The sequence below is a fragment of the Parasteatoda tepidariorum genome, chromosome 4 (assembly GCF_982258835.1).
Source record: "Parasteatoda tepidariorum strain Cologne lab strain chromosome 4, Ptep-v5.0, whole genome shotgun sequence".
Taxonomy (NCBI): Eukaryota; Metazoa; Arthropoda; class Arachnida; order Araneae; family Theridiidae; genus Parasteatoda; species Parasteatoda tepidariorum.
In genome coordinates, this window is record NC_141758.1 from 117,259,221 (window position 1) to 117,274,702 (window position 15,482).

Consider the following 15,482-nt stretch of genomic DNA (forward strand, 5'->3'; position numbering starts at 1 on the left):
TTCTGATTGAACTAATATGCAACAGTCTTTGTAGAAATGTGCAACTCACCGAACGCAATACATTGAACGCGCATTACATCGTAATTTCTGATCCGATAACCTTATAAAGCAATAAATTATTCTCCCGGTCAAATGACTGGCTGTGGTAGAAACAGGTATATGACAAGTATTATTCGAAACAAACAAAATACCAAAAGAAAAATATAATATTAACTGTATATAATTGTTAGAAAAAGTCATGAAGTCAAATGTTAAAAAATTATAAGATGATAAGCACATTTTCGATGCAAAAATTCTTAAATGGTCATTTTACCGGTAATGGAATGTTTAGTGTTAAATTTGAAGTTCTGTGAATTATTCATGATTTATAAATAACGATGTTGGCGAGATGTGTAAAATAAAGTGTTTATGATGAAAAAGAATTTAGTGTATTTTGGAAACTTTTGCATGTAGAGAAAGAATCAAATTAGTAATTTTTTTTACTGACAGGGATATTTTTTATCATAAAATCAAACAAAATTATGTAAGCATTTCAAAGCTAGATGGTTATTCGTGATCATACTAGTTTTATTTATTTTATTTCAAATTTATAATTGCAATAACTTTTTTTTATAATGATTTTTTATAAAGCATCAGTAATTGTAAATCTGTGTCTGTTTAACATTTGGCTTTGTGTATTTGGTAACAGAAAATTTGTTTTCAGATAAATCTGTTACAGTGAATTCTGTAATATGAAATTGTATCTTCAACAAGATAAAATACACTTTAATTAAATAATATTTATGGTAACATGGCCCTAATATTTTGAATAGAAATATGAACTGAATAAAATTTTCAGTACAAATGCAGTACAATTCAGTACAAATGCAGCACAAATGCAGAAAGTATAATTAAAATTTATACTTTTTAAACTAGATGAGAGAAAAGTTAATGACAATACTATTTCAATCAAAAAAATGCTTAATTTTAATCTAAATACTTTGAAATTATCTGAAACCATTTGTTTTTACTTTGTTTTGGCAATTTTGTAAATGAACAAATTTCAATTATATTTCCAGTCTTAATAATTATTAGGTAATAATTTATAATAAATCTTTCTTAAAATAATTAATATGAAAATTTTGTAACAAATATAAGGACCTAGTTCCATTATCCTTAGAGCATAAAAAATTTTACATCAACTTATAATGCTGTATGAATTTAAATTAACAACTACTTTCTAAATTTACCGTAAAAAAAAAAGAATTTTTTTAACAAACTTTTATTTAAGTTCTATATCAAGTTCACTTACTTAATACTTGGATTCTTAAATTTGTTTAAATGAACTACGAAAATCATAATGTGTTTTAACCACCAATATTATGGTATAAGTGTTTTTCTTTTAATTTAGACTGTTTCAATTGTGTCTAATTTAAGATGCTTAATTTTAACACTTACCTGTATAATAAATTTGAAGAAAAAAAAAACGTAAAATAAAGTATGCTTATCTTTTTCATGGGTGGAGCGTAAAACAAAATATTATTGATGCCAGTGATTATTTTTTAATGGTGTTATTATTAGTTGCTACGGGTTTTGTGTTAGTAGGCACTGTTATAAAAGGTATCCAAATTACTCTTATAGAGACCTGATGTAGCTAATGTTTTAATATACTTCTTGAATTGTGTGAAAAAGCATAAAAGATCAAAAATACTTTCAAAAAGAATTGATCCAATAAATATTTAGTGTTAAATTTTCTTTTTTTAGAAATATTTTTTTATTTATTTTATTTTCTTTCTTTCTTTTTTTCTTTTTTTTTTATTCATACTTTATATACTGCTGCAGTAATAGGCTGCAAATTAATTATCTAATTAGCAATTTTTTTATAATTAACCTTTTTAAATATTGACTTTTTTCTTACTTAAAAATGATTTATTATGGCTTAAGTTTGTTCCAATGATTTCGTGGTAATTTTTTTCCATTTTGACAAAATGTTTTTGTACTTTTAACTTTATAAAATTCTCCAAAAATTAGTTGGTTATAATTTAATAATAATAATAGGTTTTATAATGCACTCTTTTTCTGAAAGCTTTTGTATTCCCATTAAAAGAAATCTGTGAATTATTTTTCCTTAGCAAACCAACCAATCACTTTTTTTTTACAATCACTAACAGCTATGTTTATTGACAAATTGTTACAATTGTTGCATTAATGCTAATTTTTTCTATTTCATTTTAACCTTTTATAACATATTTCAATTTTAAAAAAAGGCTTTTTTTAAGAACTAACTATATACTAATATTTAATTTTACTCTTTTGTTGGTCAATACATGATTTTTGATTCAAAATTTTGTACCAAAACATTAAAAAATAAATAAAAAATTTTGCCAAATTGTCAAAATAAATTATTTTTTTCAAAATATGTTAAAAAAAATAACATTTTGAATAAAATATTTTATAATTTATAGACACTTTTCTTGTCTACACTTTATTAGAATAAAGAAACTGAAACCTGGAAATTTTAAGATTTTTATCTGGAAAAATCAGGGAAATTTGAAATCTGATTTGAGTGGTCACCCTGTAAAATTATTCCTATGTATGATAGATTGCATTTTATGCAGTGGAATTATTTAATATAATGATAAAAAAAAAAACATTTGTAATGTCCAGTTCCATCTTGCTTAATAAGTTCTCTTCCCCTGTGAACTTAGAGAAATTGATTGTTTTAAACTCATTCAAAAAGTTTAAAAAATAATTTAGTATTAAATATTACAATGCCTTGTTTAGTGTTAAATATTACAATGCCCATTGGAAATATGAAAAAAATATTGCTAAGAGCTTTGCATAAGATTGAATTAAAAAACTTTTGCTAAGTTTTATTTGATTACTAGCCGCAAAGGCGGCCAGCTGTCCGCCGCGCTAAAGGTTTCCACAAATAAAGTTTTTTAAAACATAGCAGGAAATCTGAAGATTAGTGGACAATTAAAGTGTTTCTGTCCTGCAATTTTGTCTTCATATCCAGTTCTGCTGCAGATGTGTTATAGCTCTTGAGGATGTTTGAAGATGTAACTTTGCTATGGTAACCTGCCCTATAATGTAACTATCAGGTGGAGACTTGTTTTTTTTTCTTAAAAAAAGGCCTCAGAAATTGTAAAAGCATACAAAAGTTGCTTTAAATACATGAAAAGAACACGAAAACGAATTAATTTTTTATGGTATCTATTGTGGAAAATAGAGTGATAGTTTTTGTAAATATATGTCTGACGTCACAAAGTTATTTTATATGTTCTTTAAGCTGTAATTATTGTATATTTGTTAAAAGAGAAAATGGCAACGATGTTTGTATTCGAATGTTGATTAAATGAAAATGGTGAAAGTTAATGCATTCTGTCAAGTTATTTTCTACTAGAATTATTGTAATCTTGTAAAGTATAGAAATTAAATGGAGTCAGATAATAAATAAGCTGAGTACGACTGAGTGAAATAATATTCAGGGAGATACTACCGACATTAGTGGTGACCGACGGACGTGATTCTACAAAAGGTATTGTGCCATTAAGTTTTAAATTATGGAACTCTTGATTAAGAAACGCTCGCCAATTAGAGGCAATTTTACCAAAACTTACAATGCATTAACTAAATTGTTGGCGGAAGAAAATCCTAAGGAGGAAAATATTAAAGTAAATTACGCTAACTTAGAAAGAATTTATCAGTCTTTGACGATATTGGACAATGAAATCTGCGACATGTTAATAGATACTTCCGAGCAGCAAAAATACGATGATGAATATAATGCTATTGAAGAATATAATGAAAAAATGGTTTCTGCGAAAGTAAATTTCGAGCTTTTTTTGGCGAAAAACGCAAGTTTAGATAGAATAAGTTTAGATGGTTGTTCGTTGTCAACGAAAAGGAAATTGAAATTGCCAAAAATAGAATTAGTGAAATTTAGTTCAGAGTTAAAAGATTGGCTTTCCTTTTGGAGCCAGTTTAAAAGAATACACGAGGATAATGAATTGGAAAATGAGGATAAATTTCAATACTTAATTCAATGCATCAGCAAAGGAACAAGAGCTAGAGAAATAATCGATAGTTTTCCGCCCACTAGTGAGAATTATAAAAAGGCGATTGAAAGTTTAAAATCTCGATTTGGGCGAGATGAGTTGTTAATTGAATTTTATGTGAGACAACTTCTTCAACTGGTTGTTCAAAATGCAAAAGGAGCCAAAAATAAAATTAACACCAGTAGTTTGTATGATAAGTTAGAATCATATCTAAGAGCGCTGGAATCAATTGGCTTAACCTCCGACAAATACGCCGCCATGCTTTTTCCACTTGTAGAATCATGCATTCCGGAGGATGTTTTTAGGGTATGGCTAAGAAACCCAGGCGCCATTACAGATGATTCATCAAATAATGTTTACAGCACAAAGTTAAAAAGTTTATTGGCATTTCTCAAAACCGAAGTAGAAGGAGATGAGCGAATTCGTTTGGCGCAATCCAGTTTTGAAAATGATCGAAATCGTTTGGAACAATCCAGTTTTGAAAATGAACGCCGCCAACGAAAAGAGAAATCGCCACAATTTACTACTGCTAATGATTTGTTCTCGGGAACACTTGAAAAGAAGAAAATAAATCATCCTTGTGTATTTTGTGACAAAGTGCACGACAGTAAGGAATGCTTTCACGCTCAAGCACTGAATTGGGAACAAAAGCAAGAAATTTTACGTAATAAGAAGTGTTGCTTTCTATGTTTGAAAATCGGACACAGATCAAAATTCTGCAAAACTCGGGTAAAATGTGTTTTGTGTAGCAAAAGGCATTTGGTGTTAATGTGTCCAGAATTGCCAGCTAACAAACTAACTGAAAAGAAATCCGACTTGACCTCGCCAAAAGTCAGTTTGACAAGCCATTGCAGTACAGAGGACGTGTTACTTCAAACATTAATTGTGAAGTTGAAATCAAGAGGTAAAACACGCCAAGTTCGAGTTCTAATTGATAGTGGATCGCAAAGGTCATACATACTTGAACGTACTGCTGAAACTTTTGGCTTGGATCCAATAGAGAAGAAAAGTTTCATACATGCATTGTTTGGCGGATTTAATACTCAGGAAAAGCATCATAAGCTCTTTAAAATAAATCTTGAAGCTCTCAGTGGGAATTTTTCATGTGACATAGAAGTTTTGGATCATCCAAAAATTTGCAGTAAGATTCCTAGACTTAAACAGGGTTCCTGGAATAAGGAATTGCAAGAAAGCAAGATATGGATAACAGATTATGGAGAAAACTGCCCTGATATAGAAATTTTAATAGGAGCTGATTTTTGCGGCCAACTTTTTACCGGGCGCATACATAAACTTAAAGGCGGCCTAATAGCGTGTGAAACTTATTTGGGTTGGATAGTCATGGGTAAAGTACCTGGAGAGAGATTTGACCATACCTCAACCAACCTGATAACTTCATTGTTTGTAACAAACGCATCAATAGCCAATCTCTGGGAAATGGATATCATTGGTATAAAAGATCCTATTGAAACCAAATCTAGAAAAGAAATGGAAGCAGCAGCTGTCGATCATTTTAGGAAAACTTTTTCAATAAACGAAGATGGCCGTTATGAGGTCCATTTACCTTGGAAAGAAGCCAATTGTGAGTTGATTGACAACAGGGACATTGCAGAGAAAAGACTTATTTCGACATCTCTGAAGCTCATACGGGAAGAAAAGTATAATGATTACAATGCAGTTTTCAAAGATTGGGAAGAATCAGGGATAATAGAAGTAGTACCCGAAGAAGAACATCAACGTCCCTCTATTTACTTGCCTCATAGAGCCGTTATAAAGGAGAATTCCACAACCAAAATAAGGCCTGTATTTGATGCTTCTTGTCATGTAAAAGGGCACCTGTCACTGAATGACTGTTTGGAGAAAGGCCCCAATCTTCTAGAAGAAATTCCACCTATATTAATGAGATTCCGCAAGGATAAGATTGGCGTAGTTTCCGACATCAAAAAGGCATTTCTCCAGATATCTGTTTCGAAGGAAGATTGTGATTCTCTCCGTTTTTTGTGGTGGGAGGACTTTGAAAAAAGACAAACGAAGGTGTTCCGACATCGGCGTGTCGTATTTGGACTTACATGCAGCCCATTCCTATTAGCTGTTGTATTGAATAACTTGATAGAAAACGCCCCAATAGAGATGCAGGAAACAGCAGACATCTTAAGAAGATCCTTTTATGTTGACAATTGTGTTACCTCTTTGCCAACTGAAGAAAGAATGATAACATTCATTCATCAATCGAGAAATTTATTGGAAAGAGGCCGTTTTGACCTCAGAGGTTGGGAACATTCAAATTTCTACGAAATAAAAACTTCTGAGAAACCCATATCTGTTTTGGGATTACAATGGGATAAAAACGAAGATACTCTTTTTTGTGATATACCATCAGTTGAAGAATCGAAGAAAAATGTGACCAAAAGAAATATTCTTTCAACTGTGAATAAAATATTCGATCCTCTAGGACTTTTATGCCCTGTGACAGTCATTCCCAAGCTTATTGTGCAACAAACTTGGAATCTCAAGATTGGTTGGGACGCAGAACTTCCAGAAGAAATCCAAAATAAATTTGAAGTCTGGATTAAAGATTTAGAGTTACTATCCAGTGTTAAAATTCCCCGATGTCTCGATATATGCCAGCCCAGGTCTCAAATAAGCCTTCATGTCTTTGTGGATGCAAGCAAACTTGCATACAGTGCTGTTGTATACCTTAGGAGAGTTGAAGGCAAAACTATAAGGGTTGATTTTATTCAAGCGAAAAGTAGAGTCTCTCCTTTACACAAGATGTCAATTCCCAGACTTGAGCTACTTGCATGCTGTATTGGAGCACGACTAGCCCATTCCGTAATGAAGGCAATGGATTTGTTTGGTGTGCCCATTACCTATTGGACGGATTCCTCAACCGCTCTCAGTTGGATAATAAGGAATGAGAACTGGGGAGTCTTTGTTAATAACCGAGTAAGAGAAATCAGAACGCTTTCGAATAAAGATTCATGGAAACATATTTCCGGAGAGCACAATCCCGCCGATTTACCTTCAAGGGGTTGTTCAATTAGAGCCTATTTAAGATCCAAATGGTGGGAGGGGCCGTTATGGTTGAGACAAGACGAGGAAGATTGGCCAAAATCAGAAGTACAAATAGATGAAGAGGAAGTTTCAAAAGAAAGAAGGAAAGGTCTTGATTTATCATCTACCCTTCTCGTTGCTGAGGAAGAGAGAAAATGGTACAACAAAAGGTTTTCGAAGTATTCTCAAATACTTAGAATGATTGCCTGGATTCTCCGTTTTTCAAATAACTCACTTAAAAGAAATAAGAAAATTACAGGTGAACTATTAATTACTGAATTGGAAATTGCAGAAAAGAAACTTGTAAAATTTATTCAACTAGACCATTTTAAGCAAAGTGAATGCCATAAACAGCTAAAATCGCTTTGTACCTTTCATGATGATGAAGGACTTCTTAGACTCAAGACCAAGATCATAAGACGTAAAGATGAAGAAAATTTTTTGTGCCCAATCATTCTCCCATCTAATAATGATGTGGTTAACAAACTCATCCATGAACGTCATTTACAACTCTCACATGCTGGAACTCAGGTTGTATTGACGAATATTAGGCAACAATTCTGGATTTTAAGAGGCAGAAAAACTGTGCAACGTGTAATAGCGAAATGTGTCCGGTGCAGGAGGCATGCTGCAAAAGGAGTTGAATCCATTCCTACATCACTACCAGAAGATAGAACCAGGGATACTTTAGTCTTTGAGGTAATTGGATTAGATCTGGCAGGACCGTTATACATGAAGACTGGAGAAAAATTGTGGATTCTACTGTTCACCTGCGCAGTGTATCGTGCTATTCACCTGGAGCTACTAAAAAGTGTGTCCACAAACTGTTTTCTTTTAGGCTTAAGAAGGTTCATAGCTCGCCGTGGTCGGCCTAAAATAATATATAGCGACAACGGAAGCAATTTTCTTGGAGCCTCGAATCTTATGAAAAGTCTAAACTGAGATCAGATAATTCGTGACACTTCAATCTACAGAATACAATGGAAATTTAATCCCCCAGCTGCACCATGGTGGGGCGGTTGGTGGGAGAGAATTGTGCAAATGGTGAAAAGTCTATTAAAAAAGGTGTTAGGAAAGGCTTGTCTTGTTTACGAAGAAATTCTAACCATTCTGTGTGATGTAGAAGCTGTAATTAATGCAAGACCCCTCACGTATGTCTCAGATGATCCAAGAGATTTGGTTCCCCTATCTCCATCACTGTTCATTCAGGATATTCCAACTGTTGGTGTCCCAGATTTGGATCATTTGGATGACATTAATATTTCAAAAAGGTTGAGATACCAGCAAAGGCTACGTAAAGAATTTCGAAAACGATTCCGAGATGAATATCTTAGTCTTTTAGTGCAGTCACCTGTTAAGAAAAGGTATCTAATCAAAGAGTTAAAGATAGGTGATATTGTGTTAATTAAGTGCGATAATAAGAAGAGAATGGATTGGCCTCTTGGACGAATTATTGAAGTTTTTCCTGGACAAGACAATTTCATTCGTGTGGTTAAAGTTAAAACTGCGAATGGAGAATTGACACGACCTGTTAAAAATATATACCCCTTAGAGATTTCATGTAGTAATGAACTGTGCGAGAAAGTAGACATTACCAAAACAGAGTCTGTTGCTCCTGAAGTTGTTGTCAATCAAGACTCTGATACAACTCAGACTGTTGCTCCTAGAATTGTGGTCGCTCCAGACTCTGATTCCAAGAATGATAAAACTAGGTGCGGAAGAAGAATTAGACTTCCAAAACGTTATGATAACTAATTCAACTTCTCATTATTATTTGTAAACTGTTCTATCTTAATTTATATGAATGTTGAATTATATGTGTGTTGATTATATGCGTGCGTGTGTGATTGAGTTGAATGTTTTAAAATTAGTTTAACATTAACTATTTTGATAAATTAGCATTTATCAAAAGGTGGGAGTGTGGAAAATAGAGTGATAGTTTTTGTAAATATATGTCTGACGTCACAAAGTTATTTTATATGTTCTTTAAGCTGTAATTATTGTATATTTGTTAAAAGAGAAAATGGCAACGATGTTTGTATTCGAATGTTGATTAAATGAAAATGGTGAAAGTTAATGCATTCTGTCAAGTTATTTTCTACTAGAATTATTGTAATCTTGTAAAGTATAGAAATTAAATGGAGTCAGATAATAAATAAGCTGAGTACGACTGAGTGAAATAATATTCAGGGAGATACTACCGACATCTATTTCTCTATAATTTTTTTATGGTATCAATTTCTATTTCTATATCGCTACAAAAATTAACGTCGGGTAGACTATATTTGAGGGTGCCCCTTGATTCTCGCCAAGTTGTGATCGCCAAGCTGGGCGATGTTGAAACCCAATCGTGATTCTCAACGGTTTAGATTTTAGCGTTATTAATGTTCAACGGTATACGTAATTTCAGAGGTCCATTAGTTCTTCGTTAGATACCGGCTGGTAAGGTTACTTTTACTTCTGGTCAATAAGATCGAACGTATGTGGGCAGTCATAAAAAGGGACTTTATAAAAAAATGTCATCACCAGTTCGGTACCACAAACGCCATTTTCGATTCATATTTCGCCGAATTTATGTGACGATGGAGGTACACAGATTCTATTCACGATAAATTTAGACAGTATCTAACTGTTATTAGATAATTCTGTGCACCTAAATCTGAGAATATTCAAGCTTAATGAAAAAGTGAGTTGTTGTTTTTTTCCTTTTCTTTCTGCACCTACTCCATTAATTTTTGCTTCGATTCAAAATCCTTTTTATTGGATTTATTAATTTTGCTTATATTGGGTTCATTGCAAGCTTTATCCGATGTTTTGTTGAAATTTTCCAATGTTTTTTGAAATATCATTATGTTTCGGCCGTTATTTCTGTTACCACGGTGTTCCGCGCAAACAGGAATAGCGCCAAACATAAGTCACCAATTTCGCCAAGGGGCATCCTCAAGTATAATTTTCCCTTATCGTCTTCGCTTAAGAAAAAAAAAAGAGAGTGGAAAGAAGAAGAAAAACTTATTATAATAATTATGAACAGCGATAAATATATCAAAGCGTAGCGTTCTATTTACGTATCTAATATGTTGCCACATTTTTAGTACAAAAGTTAAAGTTTTATCCACTTTGTTAAATGTAAACTAATGCGAACCTTACAATTAAATTATTAATTCCTTCGTATATTATTGGTTTAAGTTGTCGAAAATTAATGTTTCATTTGTAAGGTTCGCATTAGCATAAGAGATATGCATTTTTTAATAGTTTTTTGAATATGGCTCTTTGAAGACGAAAAAGCATAGATTTTCTTACAAAATGACTGATAACTAAAAAACTAATCCAAATTTTTGAAAAAGAAAAAAATACTTCTTCATTATGTCAAAACACAATTATGTGTCGAGTTTCGAGCCTGGGCGAGGCTTCTGGGGCGATATATTGTGATTACAGACACACACACACACACACAGCCGCTTTTATTATTATGTATAGATAAAGTGTGAGTTTAAATGTGCAAAAGAACGAAGACTGGTTGCTTATGTCTGTAGGAGTGCAAATACAGTAGAACTCCAATTATCCGAATCAATTGGGACCGGACCCCGTTCGGATAATCAAAAATTCGGATAACTGGATTTTATTTTTAAAAAATGCTTATTTTAAATAATTACTGTATGTATAGTGGAAATGAGGGGAAAAATGTTTTTAAGGATTCTTGAGGATTTCAACAATTCTTCTGTGGGATGAGTTGGTGCATTATCAACAATCAAAAGCACAGGACTTCCAACAGATTTTTGGAGTTTTTTCACTTCAGGAATGAAAATTGCATCGTATCACTCTAAACAGTGCTGCAGTCATCCAAGCTTTGTATTGGTTTTTATAAAATAGGGGAAGTTTTTTGACATTTTTAAATGCTCTTGGACGTTTTGACTTCCCTATTAACAGAAGGGGTATTTCATGGCTCCCAGTTGAGTTCGGGCAGTTAAGCACAGTAACGCGGTCTTTACTAGCTTTATGCCCTGGAGCAGTAGGAGACTTTGGCACTGCACTCTCTTTTAGAGGCTAAAGTGGTTTTGGGTAAAGCTTTCCATATTAGACCAGTCTCATCGGCGTTGTATAAGAAGTCGGAATCGTAAGAGGCTGCTATAACTTTAAATTTTTCAATAAACTCGTCAGAAGCTTTGGAGTCTGCAGATAACTTTTTGCCACTTAAATCTAGTTCACGAATACCGTGCCTAGACTTAAAATTCCTTAGCCAGCCGTTACTTGCTTTGAAAGATAAGTAACCCAGCTTTTCAGCAAAGATCTTAGCTTTTCCACAAATCTTTGTCCTATCCTGTAAACTCTCTGCATAAATCTTTCCTTGGCTTTACTAAAATTTTATTTTATTCATATAAAAAAAGAGAAACTTATCTTTTTACTATATTTACCATATTTCCATACGAATTCTGAAAGAGATTCGGATAATCGACGATTCGGATAGTTGGAGTTCGGATAATTGGAGTTCTACTGTAGTAGCATTATTTCACATTTCAGTCAAAAGTAAAACATGTTATAATCCATTTTATTTTATTTGAATTACATAAAATGATGAATAATTCCATAACAACTGCATTTTTCAGTTACTGGATTTTAATATACAAATGACTTTAATTAACATATTATTTGAATTAAAACACTGATATCTTTCACAAAATTAGTAGTTGGTGCTCTAAGAGTCATTCAAGTCAAGTAAATTGCATTTTTTTAAAATAAAAATGTTTTTTATTTGGGTCAAAAGTTTCAAAGAGCATGCATTTCTGAAATTAATAGTTTTTGAAAATGTAACACAATGTTAACACACAAAAGAAAAAAGAAAAAGTATGTCTTGTGACACCCATTCCTCTAAAAGTATTTTGAATATTGTTCAAATGTTGCATTACCATCAGTATGTTTTGATTTATTATTGCATATATACTCTTTCTGGCTAATAAAATTACATTACTTTTGATAAGTAATGTTATATATTGTTAATATATTGATTAATCGTCTTCCTACTTTATAAATTCAAAAGTTATATTGGCAAAACATGTGAAATACAAAAGAAATCTTTTTATATTTTAAAATGTAAATTTTGTGCTAATGGGAATGTGTACACTAATATTCAGAATGATATTCTCATGAAAATTCTCATGGTAAAATAAGTTTATTTTAGTGATTACTGTTCCTATGCAATGTAATTTATGAAATAGATTATTTCTAAATAAAGTTGAAACAGAATATGTATCTATATTTAAGACAAAATAAATAGCAGTTGATATTTTTTCAATTTTCTATTCTATATCTTTATTATTCTATAGAGATTTATTAACTTTTTTTAAAATTTTGGTTTGGAAAATAGAATGTCTGTTTTTAAAAGCTATTTGTTTTAAAGTGAAAAATAGTGTGCCACTATATTTTATTTTTTAAAAATGTAGTTGTATGCTACCATATTTTTTACTTTCAAAAATTTAATTTTAGCATAAAAGGTACATTGGTTAACGTATTATAATTTTTTCTCATTATTAAAATATTGATTACTAAAATGAATAATAAATTTAACATTTTACTTGAAATTAAACTCACCTAAAAATTTTAAATAATATGTGGAACACAAATTTAAATTGCACTTTTAGTTGTCAAACTATAGAGCCAAAACTTGTTAGGTACATCTTTATTTATATTTTTCTATCCGAATTCACATTGTAACGTAAAATAAGTTATTTGATACTTATTTTAAATTTCATTAATATTTGCATAGTATCATGCTACAAATGAATATACTTATTGTTTTGTATGCATTTATTTTAAGCTCATTTAAAGATGATGAAATGGCCAATATTTTCAAATTTTTATTTCATTTAGACATGATTGGAATGTTTTTATATACATGTATTTAATGCATTATTTATTTATTCACCCCTTGTATATTTTATGGTTCGTGATGTATATTCTGTATACCTAAATATTATTAAATCAAATGATTAAACCCAGCTAAAAATCATTACAATAATTCAAAAAATATAAATAATTATTGAATAAAGTAAAATAAGTCTTGTTTGACTCAAAATTGTACTATAAAACAATCATTAATGCATCCTATTTCTTTTTACTAATTTTAAATTTCTAAAATTTTAGCCTATCAAATGATAAACAGCTGAAAACTTTTAAAAATTTTAAAAAAAAATAGTTATAAAAATAAACAAATGATTGCTCAAAAATAAAACATGAAATGATCGTGAATGCATTATTTCTTTTGTAGTTAATTTATTATGTCCAAGTTATAAATAAATAAAAATTATTTAAAATAAACAGATGTAAAATAAAAAGCAGTTTGCGCATTCCTCTTTTATCCACGTGCTCATCATGCTGCATCATTTTATTCTGAATTTGTAAATAGTATATTTTTGAGATTAAAAATAATAAAGCTGACCTTCAGCTGAAAGTGGGGATAAACTTGGCCTTTAAGATAGATCATTTTACCATTTCACACATTTGATTTAGAGAATGACTTGCATATTTCACATTTTTTCTTCACGCCTGCTGCAGAAAAAAAAGGGGGGATCATACTTCTGTCGATCTTTGTAAGAGACTATTAGCGGAGTGATTGAGGGAGGTGAATTCATTAATGGCTTCTTTGATTGAAGGGTGGAACGTATGTTACATTCTTGCAAACTGTTTTTCACCTGCATTAATTCTTTAAATCATTATTGATCATCAATTATAAAAATAGATTGCTGCAAAGCATGAAAAGATTAAGAATAATAATGAAATTTTGGAGAATCAATTGAACAAAATAGAATTTTCTAGCTCAAGTATTATTATTCCAAAAACAAATACTGCATAGGCTGCCTCATTGGGTACGCAGTGCATACCAAGGTTTAATGTTTATAAATCATAAATGCCATGGTGTATCTCTGCAAAATTACGCTATGTATATCCAGGTTTTTTTATGCATTTAGAAAAAGTATCTCTTTATTTTTAAACTACTTGGAAATCTTATCTTTTAAGAGTAAATTATATTTAAAATTAGTTACTTTTTTCTTGATTTTGTTAGATTTTATAAAGAACTTAATTGAAGATCTTAGCTACCATGTATCTTGCGCTCATCAGTTTTATTAACAAAAATTAATAAATTTTAAAACTCTTCTCGCTTTTATAAAGTAATAAGTAATTTTTTGTAGCTTATGCTTTCCAAGTTATTTTTTGTCTGCTTTTTAAAACTTATTTTTGCTAATTAAAAATATTTATACTAAATTTCGTTTATTTTATTTTAGGTTGAAGGATGCTTCTGACTGCAGCTTCGTATATTGGCACCATGCTGTTTTCCCTACTTATGTTGTTGATCTGTATTAAAATGGCACTGACACACGATCAAACCTGATACGGGCATGTAGATTTTGTTGTTATTTCTTTAATGCTCTGCATGTGTGTGTATATATATATATATATATATATATATATATATATATATATATATATATATATATAAGCTAAAAAGTTGAGAAAATATAGAAAAAGACAAGAGAAGAAAATTATTAACAATAATTTTTTAAAAGTATTTAAAAAACATAATTTTTAATACCTCAAAAAAAAAATTTAAAATTTGGAAAACAAAACTAAGAAAAGATATAATCTCTTCATCAGCTCACACGATTATATCCGCAAAAGGAGTGCTTTTTTTGTGCTATATATATATATATATATATATATACAGTGTAACGTCCCATATCCGGACATCCCTTTTCCGGAAGGGTCGATTTCCGGGACACTTTTTAACAATCAAAATAAACAAACATTTCTTCGTCTTCCCCTCTCCTTAAAAAAAAAGAAAGAAAAAAGGAAGTCTTTTGACAGGTTTTTCCCCTTCTCAGCTTTTAGAGATCTATGCATTGAACCCATAAATCAACAGAAGATCTACTAAGACCATGACGCTCCTCCCCTGGAATGCAGGAAGGGGGGGGGGTTGTTTTCAAAAGAGCACAACTGAGTCCCCTCCCACCCCCTTCTTTCTATGCAGCTGGCTAGTAAAAGAGGCATTTCCTGGAACCTTTTTGATAAATGTGTTTTGCATTTTAAATAATACAAGAATCAATTGAAGAAGTTAGACATTTAATACCAAGTGAAATGTTTCGAACATTATTCATTTACTTTTTTTATTTCATTCATAACAATTTTACATCTCTTTCCTTTACCAAAAAAACCTTGCAAGATTCGACAAAATATCTAAAATAAAAGAAAGAAATCACTATCATGATAAAATTTTACACATTAACATTAGAATACACATATTAGAATAAGGGGGATTAAATACCATTAATTTGAAATCAGTTAAGCCTTCAGGCATCCCTTATAAACTGATTTTAAGTTTGTCAGATATTTTGATTA

At 31.0% G+C, this 15,482-nt stretch overlaps 1 long non-coding RNA gene across 1 annotated transcript in view; it reads left to right on the forward strand.

Annotated features, from left to right (window-relative positions):
- Positions 1-14,529, forward strand: part of LOC147812631 (uncharacterized) — a 30,783-nt gene extending 16,254 nt beyond the window's left edge. Inside the window, exon 4 of the long non-coding RNA XR_015433332.1 lies at positions 14,372-14,529. This is a non-coding gene — a long non-coding RNA (uncharacterized LOC147812631). The remainder of the gene's footprint in view (positions 1-14,371) is intronic.
- The last annotated feature ends 953 nt before the right edge of the window (positions 14,530-15,482 follow it).